This window comes from Canis lupus, chromosome 15 (assembly GCF_011100685.1).
Source record: "Canis lupus familiaris isolate Mischka breed German Shepherd chromosome 15, alternate assembly UU_Cfam_GSD_1.0, whole genome shotgun sequence".
In the NCBI taxonomy this organism is placed as follows: Eukaryota; Metazoa; Chordata; class Mammalia; order Carnivora; family Canidae; genus Canis; species Canis lupus.
This window is the reverse complement of record NC_049236.1, coordinates 64,498,367-64,511,625: the sequence shown is the minus strand read 5'-3', so window position 1 is coordinate 64,511,625 and position 13,259 is coordinate 64,498,367.

Below are 13,259 nucleotides of genomic sequence, written 5' to 3'. Positions count from 1 at the left end.
CTTCAGCCAAAGGCAGTTGAGTTCACCTTATTATTCATGTGGCCTTATTTTCCTTCCAGACAGATTATTTGTTCTTACTTTAAGGATTAAGTGATAGAGTGGGACACATGGGATATAGTTGTTTCATTTCTGCTGTTCAGGAGGATCTCTGGCTCCTGAAGCCTGAGGTTTAGATGTTCCTTCAATTTTCAGTTGAGCATATCCTTCAAATAAGCTCATTTATTGCTTACAACTTCAAAATCTGTAATAAGATAGTCACCCGAAGGCACCAGGTTGCCGAGAAGCATATGAAGGAAGCCCTGTCAGGTCTAAAGAGTTTAGAGCTGCGGTGAGCGTGAAGACAGGCCATCTCCAGTCAAGCTACCTACAGGCGATGCAGAGTCCACGGGCAGAGCCGAGACGCGGATTACGTGGCCTGGGAGACCTAACACCTGGCACTATGAAGTCCTTCTAATAACTGGTGTTGAAACATGAAGCCAGTCATCACCTCATCCAGTATCAGTCATTATACATGTGAGAAGGTATCCCTAAAATGCTTTAGGGTTTGCTAAATGTTTCTGTAGTGGGTAAACATATTTTAACTCAGGAAGATTTAAAATTAAGTGTAAAAACATTTTAGAGAATTACATTTAAAATAAACCAATAGGGCAGCCCGGGTGGCTCAGTGGTTTAGCACTGCCTTCAGCCCAGGGCATGATCCTGGAGTCCCGGGATCAAGTCCCACACTGGGCTCCCTGCATGGAGCCTGCTTCTCCCTCGGCCTGTCTCTCTCTCTCTCATGAATAAATAAATAAAATCTTAAAAAAATAAAATAAACCAATAGTATTAATAATAATAATAATAATAATAATAATAATAATAATTGTGGTTCAGGAATCTCCACATATTTTGTATTTTGTGTACTTCTACTATTTTAGAGAATTTGGCCTGTTAATATAGTCATTTTGTAATTCTCTTTTAAAGGATACAAATATGTAATTTAAATGAGTGATTTTTAGTTTATGTATTATCTGAATATTTAAGGCAACTTAAGAGTCACTATTTGCAAATTTAACTTATTAGACTTTAAATTATCCCGGACTTCAGAGAGATTTTGTTCATTAAGCCTGACACCAGGAATATCTAAAAGGGAAATACAAATATTAAATTTATAATTGAAGTTTAAGGTGTCTTTTTTAAAAAATATTTTATTTATTTATGATAGTCACACACACACAGAGAGAGAGAGAGGCAGAGACACAGAGGGAGAAGCAGGCTCCATGCACCGGGAGCCCGATGTGGGATTCAATCCCAGGTCTCCAGGATCGCGCCCTGGGCCAAAGGCAGGCGCTAAACCGCTGTGCCACCCAGGGATCCCTTAAGGTGTCTTAAGATACTTAACTTGCTTTGTAAAAGAGGCTATTACCCAAAAACTTTAAAAATCATATATAGAATTTGACTAACAAATAGAATAAAATCATAAATTGAATATAAAAGTTTCAGCATTTGTAGCTTTAATAAATAGAATATTTTTTGCTCAAAACAACCAAAAAAGCCCACATTAATAGAATCCAGAAGGAGAGATGTAGGAGGAGGGACATAAGCTTCCCAGTCAGTTGAGTTAGCCATGTTAACAGTGAGTGTTATGTACAATGTAAATGTAGTATTTAATCATTTTTTTCCCTCAGCCTCAAAGTTAAATTTCTCCTATGCTTTCCAAGTACATATTTGTTTATTTGTTTCTGAAGACACACAGAAAGTGATTAGAGCTTAGATTTATTCTCCCGAAGCAACTGGTCTCCGGTTTCATGGATTGCCCACATTCACAAAGATAAGAAGGGGGAAGAAAATACACTCACTTAAAGGGTAGAATGAACAAAGCTCTGAGCCAGGGGTTTGAGCTGGTTTCTCTCGGGAACTGGTTACAGGGTTGGTAACGTCACTTTTCCTCCTCTGTGAAATGAACAGACAATAAAACCACCAAGATTTTGCCACCCTCAATATATTATTAATTCATTCATTACAAATTGCAATTATTCTATTATTCCAACAAGAATTCAGACTAGATATTAAATAATATCATAAGTTGTGATTAATCCTTTAAAAATACTCTTAAAAGGAAAAGTCATGACTCATAAAAGGAATGCATATCAAAGGTTTTACTTAGCTCCTGAGTACGCGAGGGAACCAGTAGGATGTCACTGACTTGAAGAACTCAAAATACTGTACATTCCTAAGCAGATAGGGAATGCTGAAGTGGATTCACACACGGATGCACAATTGGCCAAACTGGCCACTATCCACGGAGCGAGAGTCCAGAGGAAACCTGGGGGTGACACTGGGGTCCGGCCCCCGCCTCAGCCCCACTGCCATCAGGCAGGAGTCCTGTTGCCTTTGCCTCTGAAATGTATGTTGAGTCTGTTTTTAATCCCTCTATCCTGACTGCCACTGCTCTATTCCGGGAGCCATCAGCTTTTATCAGAACTATTTTCATCTACCATCACCTTTAAAATATGTGGCAGGAAGAGATTTTAAACTAGTAATCTACTTCTTAAATTATTGCCGTGCTTTTTCTTCCTTTGTACCGGTTCAAAGAGTCAACCCGGTTTTTATTGCCAGCAGGGTAGGGAGGAGGCAGAGGGAAAAGGACTGTAGCAGAGCAAAAATTAGAAGTAGTTTGATCATCTCCCAGGCCTTTGTTTCCAAAGACGTAATTCCTAAAACTGGAAGAAAATTAAAGAGAGCACAGACAAAGTAGCTAGGCCGGAATCATCAAAGAAAAATGATTTCCCTAAAACGGTAAAGAAACTCCCAGGACTTTAGGACATAGGCTGCATCATGAGGACAGAGGCCCACGGGTCTAACCCCAGAAGAAGGTCCCACTGCAAAGCCCCTGGAGGAGTGGGAAGCCTCCCCGTTTAAGAATCTGGAAAGCCTCGCAAAAACTCACACACCCCACCCTGACAGAGAGCCCCCGGATTTGGACAGCTACGCTGAAGGGGATGACTGATTCCCAGTAACAAGCGTGAATTTCAAAATAAATGACCCAATAACCAGAAGCTGTCATTCCCACTCCAAACATTAGCCTTGCCAAAGACTAGAACAATCCAGAAATCTGGGGTAAATCACAATGTCTAGGGTTCAAATGTTCCACCAACTTTATGGGATGTGAGGCTTATAATAACCAGAAATCAAGTTAGAGAAAGTAAAGAGAATTAAAAAAAAAAAAAAAAAAAAAAAGGGAGGGGAAGCTAAGAAAATACAAGAGATGTTCATATGTATAAACAGGTAGGTCTAGTTATTTTGAAAAAAAAAACAAAAACCCACCTCTTGAGGCAAACAATTTGTAAGAAGCTGTATAAACCACTGTAGACTTTTCATAAATACGTCACTGTAAAAGGCCCTTCCCCTACAGGACAGCAGAGCTGCGTGTGGAGAGGTCAGCAGTTCTTAGAGCTGTAGATGGTTTAATGACCAAATGGGGACCAAGAGCTACGAGCTTGACCTGCATAAGCTGGAGTAATCGGGTTAGATTTCTGACATGGTGCAAGGGTGACGTGTGACTGCGTATCTGGTTTCCAAAGACATAATCACCTTGAAGGGTGACTGCAATTTTAATAAGGAGGTAGGCTAGAAAAAACGTCTGTTGGGAGAAGGAAACACAAAAGGTAACTTCTCTGTCAGGGCCTTTGCTGGGCTCCAGATGAAAAAAGAAAAAAAAATAATAATAAGGAAAATAGTCTCCCTCGTCCATCAGAACCACAGCCCCACCCTCACGCGGGTTTGCGGTGTGAACATGCATCACCGAGCTCGGGGAACCCCAGGTTGTTATAGGCTGGAGCCCATCCCGGACACCTAGCAGAATCCAACACAAATCTTCGCTAGAACAGAGGTTGGCAAACTCTGGCCAGGAGGCCAAATCTGTTTTTGGATGGCCTGTGACCTCAGAATGGCTGAAAAAAATCAAAATAAAAATATCTCACAACTTAAGAAAATTGCATGAAGTTCAAGCCCAAGGCCTACAGCCAGAGGTTTCCTGGGACACCACGATACTCGTTTACGTGTAGCTGCTTTGACGCCACAGCAGCAGTGTCCTTTGAGTAGTCGTGACCGAGTTACGTGGGGCTGTCACGGCTTCACACTGCTGCTGCCAATCAGAGATGAAGAGATGAAGTCACTCTTCAAAGTGCTTCAGGGCAGCATTTTGCGCGTCACACACATCACAGTGCCACCGCATTTTATTGTATTTTTTATCATCATTGCGTACCAAAACAAATTAAAAAAAATGTATTGTATCAAGACAAATTTAAAAAAATGAAAAGTAGACTCTATCCTAGTTTTATTTATTTTTAAAGATTTATTTATTTATTTATTTATTTATTTATTTATTTATTTATTTATTCATGATAGACACAGAGAGAGAGAGAGGCAGAGACCCAGGCCGAGGGAGAAGCAGGCTCCCTGCGGGGAGCCCGACATAGGACTCGATCCCGGGATCCCGGGGTCACGTCCTGGGCCGAAGGCAGGCGCTAAACCGCTGAGCCACCCAGGGATCCCCTCTATCATGCTTTTAAAGCACAATGAGATGTGAATTATTTTGTTATCTAATGGAACTGCAAAGGGTCGTGCTATCGCTAAACTAAGTTCAGTAATACCAGACTAAACAATTGCCGCGCTGTTATCCATACACAGGAGTCCCTACTTAGAAAAGTCATAAAATCTAAAACAAATATGTCATTAGAGTAGAATTTTTCCATGAAAATCAAACATCAAAATGAAGCTGCAACCAAAGGAACTTTCTAAGTAGCTCATTTGTCAGGCAAGGAAGAAAAACTGCTTATCAGTTGTGAGTTAAAGTGTATTTGATTGCAGCAGCTAAAAATAAGTGTCCAGATAAACCAAACCGGTACAGACCATCAGCCTTTCTGTTGCTCGAAGTTTGGAGGACGTTAGGAGCAAGAGCGGCAGTCAACTTAAAAGCCAGGAAGATGGTTTCTCATGGTTTTCCTTGGCTCTTGATGGGTCAGGAGATGTTTCCAATGCTGTTACAATTATCTGAGCTTGAAATTACTGGAAAATTAGCCTCTATTAATGGTCTGAGTAAAACCAAAGTCAAGAATATTTTCAAAGAAGATGAAAAACTATGAACTTGGTGTAACCTGAGGAAGACTCTAGTAAGATGTATGACAATTGATGGTGGCAAATCATGCAGGGCAGAAAAAAAGCTTAGTTGGGTAAATTTACAAATAGTATGAAAATGTAAGGCGTTTAAAGCCAAGATTATTCATCATATTTTTCGCTACCACTATTTGTGGAAATCATTGTGAATCATCATGTATTATTAAGCCTGAGTGTCATTGGTGAATGACTTTTGCTTTTATGAACTTCGCCACTTTCAGTTCCATGAATATGCTTTTTAATAGAACCTGAGTGTCCTGACCTGTTCCACCACACATTGATTCAATGACTTAGCAGCAGTGTGGTTTTCCTATGATTTTTTTTTTTTTTTTAGCTCAGAGCTGAGAATAGACTTTTCCTGAATGAGAAGACTACCCTCCATATTAAACATTATGTAATTATATTGAACATTACATAATAATTATGTAATTATTGGATTCTCTCTATCATTGAAGACTGAACGACTCTGGAAGTTAGCTTTTGCGGCTTCTGCACGAGCTAACTTCTTTTGGTTTCAGGTAACAGAATCCTAGTTTGAACTAGTATGACCCAAAGGGGAAATTTATCAAAATGCTCCCAGAGCGCTGAGAAGGCCAAAGGCGTGGTTGCACCTCCGAGACGAGTTGCATCTCAGGGACTGGAAAGTCACTGGTTCTCTTTTCTCCCATTTCTCCTTCTGAGAGTCAGGTTTCCGTATCCCACCTCAGACGAGCTTTCTTTAGCATGCTGGGGTGGCCCACCAGAATGCAAGCACCCATCATTTAATCTCCAAGAGCAACTGTCAGTGGCATTTCCTGGCCCCAAGTTTTAAAATCCTGGGAAGTGCACTCAGCAAAGCAAACAGAGTCCAATGACCACTCCATGTCCATCACTGCGGCCAAGAAGGCAGGCTCCACGGGAAAATGCAGTCACCACGGGAGCCCCTTGCTTATAAAAACGGAATAAACACTTCTTTTTAAAGAAAAAAAAAGTCTTCTCCAGACAGATGAAGCAGTTGCATCCTTAGTAGAATATTCAAAATATTCTTATATCAGCAATTCTCAAGTGGCCCACCGACTCCTAGGTTTCCCAAGATCTTGTCTGGTCTGCAGTCAAAAACACTGCAAAATGTTATTATAGTAACACTAAGATGTTACTTTCCTTTTTAATTTTATTTAATTCAACTTATGTTTTTGGATGTTGACTTATGCATTGGTGATGATGCGAAAGCAATTGCAGGTAGAACTTTGTGGTGTCTTAGCGAACCCGGAGGCAGCGGCCAGCATTACGGGCCTCGCTTTTACGTTCTTCACTACCACGCCTGTTCGGTTCAAAGGGGAAAAAAGCAAGTTTCACTTAGGAAAGTCCTTAAAGAGGAAGAAGAACCATTAACTTTGTCAGATCTTCACCTTAGATACACATCTTTTTCATACCGTGTGTAAATAAATGGGACGGATGCATAAGGCATGCCTGCTGCGCACCAAAATGCGATGATTGTCCCAAGGAAATGCACTTAGGTGATGACTCAAATCGCATGCTGAACTAACCACTTTTTTTGAGGAACACAAATTTTAATTGAAAAAATGACTAAAAAAAATGACTAAGACAAACTATGATTATTAGGCTTGTCTATTTGTATGACATTTCTCTCCATGATGTGAGCCTGTCACTTCAAGGAAGACAGTTGACAGTATTTGGTGCCAATGGTACGATTCTAACTGTCAAGCAAAAATTAGAACTTGGGGGCTGTGAGAATTTGGAGACACCTGGGTGGATCAGCTGATTGAGGATCTAACTCTTGATTTTGGCTCAGGTCACGATCTCGGGGTTGTGACATTGAACCCCGTGTGGGGAACTGCACTGGCTGTGGAGCCTGCTTAAGATTCTCTCTCCCTCTCCCTCTGCCCCTCCCCTTCTCTCTCTCTCTTAAAAGAAAGGAAGAAAGAAACAAAATTTTGAATTTGGTCAACTTTGTATCCTTTACCATTAACTTGACACCTACCTAATATTTAAAGATTTTTTTTGATCATATAGGTGGAGATATTAATAAACGTAAGTTTTCAGTATCATCTATAAAAAAGTGTGTTAAAATTTGGAAGGTCTTCCTAACTCAATGAACCAATATTTTCTATATAACCAATGAATGATGTTACAATATCATTTATGGGTAGAAGATACAAAGTGCAAGTTAGACCAATGAACTTTAATGCAATAGAATATGAAGATTTCATTGAAGGGGACCTCAGTGGCTCCGTCAGTGAAGCGTCGGCCTTTGACTCAGGTCATGATCCCAGGGTCCTGGGATTGCGCTCCACATTGCGCTCCCTGCTGAGTAAGGAGCCTGCTTCTCCCTCTGCCTCTGGCCCTCCTCCCACTCATGTTCTCTCTCTCTTTCTCTCTCAAGTAAGTAAATAACTAAATCTTAAAAAAAAATTTCATTAGGCATTTTCAGATTCCATATTGCTGCTAACTTTTAAGGAAATACTGCTTGTTGGGTTTTGGTATAATATAAAAGCAGAAAAGCTATAATTATCTGAAAGGGTCCTTAAAATGCCCCTCCCACATAAACAAATGGTTTTGGGAGTTCTCAATCCATTTGAACAATGTAAGGGCGTCCTGAGACCAAAATGTTTGAGAAATGCTGCTCTAGCCTCTGCGTACATACACAGACACCTAGGGACAAGCAATATTGTCGATGCCCCTGAAGAGTAAGGACCTTCTAGTACTACAATGACAACTGGAAAAATTTTATTATCAATAATCATTTTTTCATCATCCTAATCATTCTTACCAAACATAACAGTAAATACTTATTGAGGCTCTGCTCTAAGGTCGGTCCTAAATGCTTTCTGTGCGTTTAATCCTTACCGCAATCTTCTGAAGCAAGATATCATTATTACTTATCATCATCTCCATTTCACAGAATGGGAAACAGAGTCAGAGAGGTTAAAGAGGGTCAGAGGCCATGCAATCAGAAAATCCTAGACTCTAGACTATTCCACTGAGTTAAGAAAGTCCCACAAGCACTGCTACATACTTTTGTAAGACGTATCATGAGACAGATGCCAAAGGCGGGGCCAATGAACGTTCTCCAGCCACATTGCCCATTATAATAGCTGCTGGCCATGTTAGGTTATTGAGTCTTCAAAATGCACCCAGTCTAAATTGAGATGTCACGTCCGTATAAAATATATACTTGGTTCTGAAGACTTAGAATTAGAAAAAAAAAAAAGTAAAATCTCTCATCAACACATTTATTTCCTTTACAGGTCAAATATTTTAGAGATTCTGGGTTAAATAAAGCATATCATTAAATATACTTTAATTAATTAATTGATTCACCTCTTTCTTTCTCCTTTTTAAAAATATGACTTCCAGAAATTTTTAAATCACACATGTGACTTGTACTTTACTGAACAGCACAAGTTTGCAGCATCAACTAACTCAATCACGTTTCAGACTTGTCTAAATAAGAGGTTTCATTATGTGTATCACCTCCCAGAAGCCAGTTTCTTCCTTCCTGAAATATTTGAAGGGCTTCCTCCTTAATTAAAATAAAAATCAGTGACACGTGGTTCTGTGTCCTCAAAGAGCCCGTGCAGCTTCAAACAATTTTATTCAAATCAGGGAAGTAATCCCGGTTCATCTTGCCCTTTTAAAATTGCTCTTGTTCAAGCAAATATTTCTTGGCCAAGTTCCAAATATACACTTTTACACACATATCACATCACTACTTTTAATCGTTTTTGGCATTAATATTTAAAAAGAGGGAATCGGAGTTAAGAAGAGAGGAGCAAAGTGATGTGAGGAAATGTAGCAGAGCCCACCCAGCCAGTCTTGCAAGGCGATGGAAGCAAGAGAGAAAAGCAGCCCGACCCAGCAGAGTCTGCAGGCTGCTGCTTGCTGCCTGGGGGGGGGGGGGGGGGGGGAGGATGGGGAGGTGAGGAAGGGGCTGCCCCCCCTTCAGAGCTTCCCCAGCGGCTCCGGGAGGCAGGGCTGGAGCCACCCGAGGCAGAGCCCAAGTCACATACCTGAATGTGGGAGAAACAGCTGCGGCGGGCAGGGATGCTTGGCTCTTGCACTTTGGATGCGAAAACGGTTTTCTGCTAAACCCCCAGAGTTTCCCCTCCAACAGTAGACACCGCTGATTGGCACCGAGCACATGCCAACCTTTTTCCATATATAATCTTCCCGATAACCCCAGGAGGAAGCGAGAGGTCGTGGTGCCAAGTAATTAGAGTGGCTCAGTGAGTAGATGGTAGAAAGCAGGTTAGAATCCAGCCTTCAGGGGCCGTGGGCCGGATCCGAACCCAGACTCTAGCCGCTTCCCAGTACTGCCTCGCCCAGCTCTCTGAACCAAGCTATCCGTCCCTCCCCGGCGAGCAACAATCCAAGAGCGCAGAGCTAGCACTTCTACATTCTCTCACATGTATTATTTGACATTATCTGAAAATTATAATAAATTCAGGATGTCAAAAACTAAGTCAACCCAGGGCAATTTTTTATAAGATGTTGAAAGTCTACAACCTTAGAAATCCATTTTAACAGTGATCAAAAAAGAAGGGAAGTCAGCAAAAGGCAGATTTATCTCAGATTTTATCCCAGTAGAGTATTAGCAAGGAACTGAGAGAATTCTATGAAGAAACTGGTTTTTGCTACAAGGCGCGTGCGTGACCGAAGGGTTGCATGCAGATTCCATCCCCGGCCCCGCTGCGGAGTGCGAGTCCCCCGGTGTAGGTGTAGTATCTCATAGCATCTTTAGGTTTCCTTCATATTTACAGTCTCCAGTATCTCTCAGCTCTTTATTCGTAGAATTAGTATAAGCTTATGGAGCATAAAATTTAAACAGATCACATAAAATGCTTGGAACAAATCCCAATATGTAGCAGAAGCTCAATAAATGTTAGTGGGTATTACTATTTATAGTCTTTAATGTAATAAGTTATCGCATGTATTTTAAAACCCTTCAAAAATTCAGTTTGATATTCAAAAACAGTCCATCCATTTCTCCCATCCCCTGATTTTTAACATCATAATTATCGCATATAGTTTTGTGATTGTTCATTCAGTGTTTGACTTTCCACTACTAGAGTATAAGCAGCTTCCTGAAGGCAGAGACAATGATCCTGGTGGCATCCGTCCCGACTACGGTTCCCCGCTCTGTAGCTCTCTCTACCTGGGCACAGGGAGATTGCACTTCCCTGCTTTCTTGGAGGGGAGCACGGCCACTGACTCAGCAGCCAATGAAATACGAGCAGAATGGGTGACGGGCACTGAGGGGGGCACTTGACGGGATGAGCACTGGGTGTTATTCTGTATGTTGGCAAATTGAACACCAATAAAAAATAAATTTATTATTAAAAAAAAAAAGAAATACGAGCATAAGTGCCACTTCCAGGTGGAAGACACGAATGTTGCATGCACCTCTCCAGTCCCTCTCCCTGTCCTAGTGAGCGTGGAAGCAGGTTTTGAGATGGAGGTACAACACCGAGGCTGGTTCGACATGGAGGGTGGCTACTCTGGGGAATGACCTGGAGCCACAGCAGACGTCGATGCGCAGGGAAGAAGTCATAGTGCCTATGCCTCTGAGAACTTGGGGTGGTTTATGGCAGCAGCAAACCCTAACGTACCCGACTATTACAACCTGCAACACTCCACAGCCTGGCGTAAGGTCTGGCACCTCATAAGCGATCAAATATGTTTTCAGTAAACTAATAAATGGAAAATTTTAATCATTAATAAAGATGAATGATTTCAGTTAAAAAATCATTTTTTTAAAGATTTTATTTTTATTTATTCACGAGAGACACAGAGAGAGACGCAGAGACACAGGCAGAGAGAAGCAGGCTGCAGGGAGCCTGACATGGGACTTGATCCCCAGACCCCAGGATCAAGCTCTGGGCCAAAGGTAGACACTCAACCGCTGAGCCCCCCAGGCATCCCAAACAAATCATTTTTAACTGTATTCTGGGTATAGTGAAAAGTTTTGGAAATTTTAACTGATTTGGGTATGGGGATCACTATCGTTTCAATACTGAACCATCACCTTGGGTATCTAAGTCAGTCGCTCTCCAAAGGGGTTCCATTAACGTTTTGCCAAATTTCAAATGAGTATCTTTTTCTTTTCGAGAGGCTTTTTTTTTTTTCTTTTTTGAATTTACTTATTCAGGAGAGATATATAGAGAGAGGCAGAGAGGGAGAAGCAGGCTCCATGCAGGCTCCAATGTGGGACTTGATCCCAGGTCTCCAGGATCACGCCCTGGGCTGCAGGCAGCTGCTAAACCGCTGAGCCACCCGGGCGACCGTCTTTGCAGGAGTTATAAAAGACTTATTTCTGCCATGGAGTTGCTTACTTACATGGCCTTTATTTAAAGGTACCCTTGCCTTACATAAATTTTGTATATACATATGCAAATTTATTTTATATATAAAATTCATCTGTGTGTGGCCCTTGCCTCCATGACAACCACACCCCAGATACAGAAATTCTTCATAGTCATGGAGATTACACCAGGACCTGGAAAAACCTCTCAAGGTCAAAAGCCCTCAGAAAAACATGTTTTGCAAATTGAATTTGCAGGTTTTCTGGCCGGGGAGGAGCAAAGAGGGATAGGCCCCTGGTTGTGATATCTTTTACTTAGTCCGACAAGGATCAACAAATGAACCAAGACCAAAAAAAAAAAAACAAAAAACAAAAAACCCTGAAAACCAAAAAAAAATTCCCAAAACAAGCCACTAATGAAACAAAGCAAACCATCAACACCTTGAGCCCAGTTTAATCTGGTTGTGGAAACAAAAGCAAGCTGCCCCGGAGGTCAGGTGGGGGCGCGCAGAGGAATGCACCGGGTCACAGGGCCCGAGGCTCTGCAAGGAGCAGGCAGCCGCGGGGACGGGGGCGCTCTAGGAAGGCTCAGCAATGCCCGCGGCCTCCCGGGGCGACGGGGGGACCCGCAGGCCGCTCCCAGCAGCCCTCCTGGGACCCGGGCCCCGCGCGGACGCGGCCTGAGCACCAAGCAGGTGCAGGTGCAGGTGCAGGTGCAGGTGCAGGTGCAGGTCAGCCTCGCCTGCGAACATACAGACCCCCGGGCACCTGGGCCACCCGCTCGGTGACTGCGCTCCCGCATCCTGCCCTGAAAGCGAAGACACCGGGGGGCCCCTCCCAGGGCCGCCGTGGGGGCCTCGTTGGTTCACGCGTGTGCAGCACGCCCGGCGGCGCACGGTCCCGCGTGGGGCCTGCTGCAGACTGTGACCTGCGACGCAGCCCTTGCAGCCGTGGCCTCGTGCATGACCCGCTTCTCCGGGCCTCAGTCTTCTCCTCTGCAGAATGGAAGAGGAATCATCCTTCCCAGGGTCTCACCGCCCCGCGTTAGGACTGTTTGCTCCGGTTAGAAGCTGAACAGGGTGAAGGACGAGGCCCCAGGGGTGAGCGCGCGGGCCGACCGCGCCGAGGCTGCAGGCGCTGCAGGGCATCTGGGGAAATCAGAGGAAAGGCTCTCGCGCGTGGAACGTGCAGCGACTCTCCTTCGCAGGCGTGGGGGCTCGGCTCTTCCAAGTGGCCCCAAGAGGCCCACGGCCGCCTGCGTGAGACCCGTTCCCGGGGGTGCGGCTCTGCTCGCCGCGGTGCGCGTCCCCGCGGGTCGGGGGGGCGGGGCTGGAGCCGGGACCGGCCCGACCCGTCCAGGCTGCAGACTCGCGCCCCGACTGGCCAGCAGAGGCCGCCCTGGGCCGGGCGCGGGGCCCCGGGGGGCGGGGCTGGGGACGGTGGGCGGGGCTAGGGCCCGTGGGCGGGGCGGGGGCGGCCCGGCGGCCGCGGAGGCGGAGGCGGGGCTAGGGGGCGGGGCTGGGACGGCGTAGGGGGGCTGGGGGGTGGGGCCCCTACGTGGGCGGGGCTAGGGGCGGCGCGGGGGCGGGGCTAGGGCCCCCGATGGGCGGGGCCGGGGCGCGGCTGGAGCCCTGGTGGGCGGGGCGGGGCCGGCGCGGGGGCGGGGCTGGGCCCTGGTGGGCGGGGCTGGAGCCCCGGTGGGCGGGGCTGGAGCCCCGGTGGGCGGCGCGGGGCGGGGGCCGGGGCTGGGGCCGGAGCGCGCCGGGCGCCGGAGGACTCGCCGCTGACGGAGCCGCGCCGC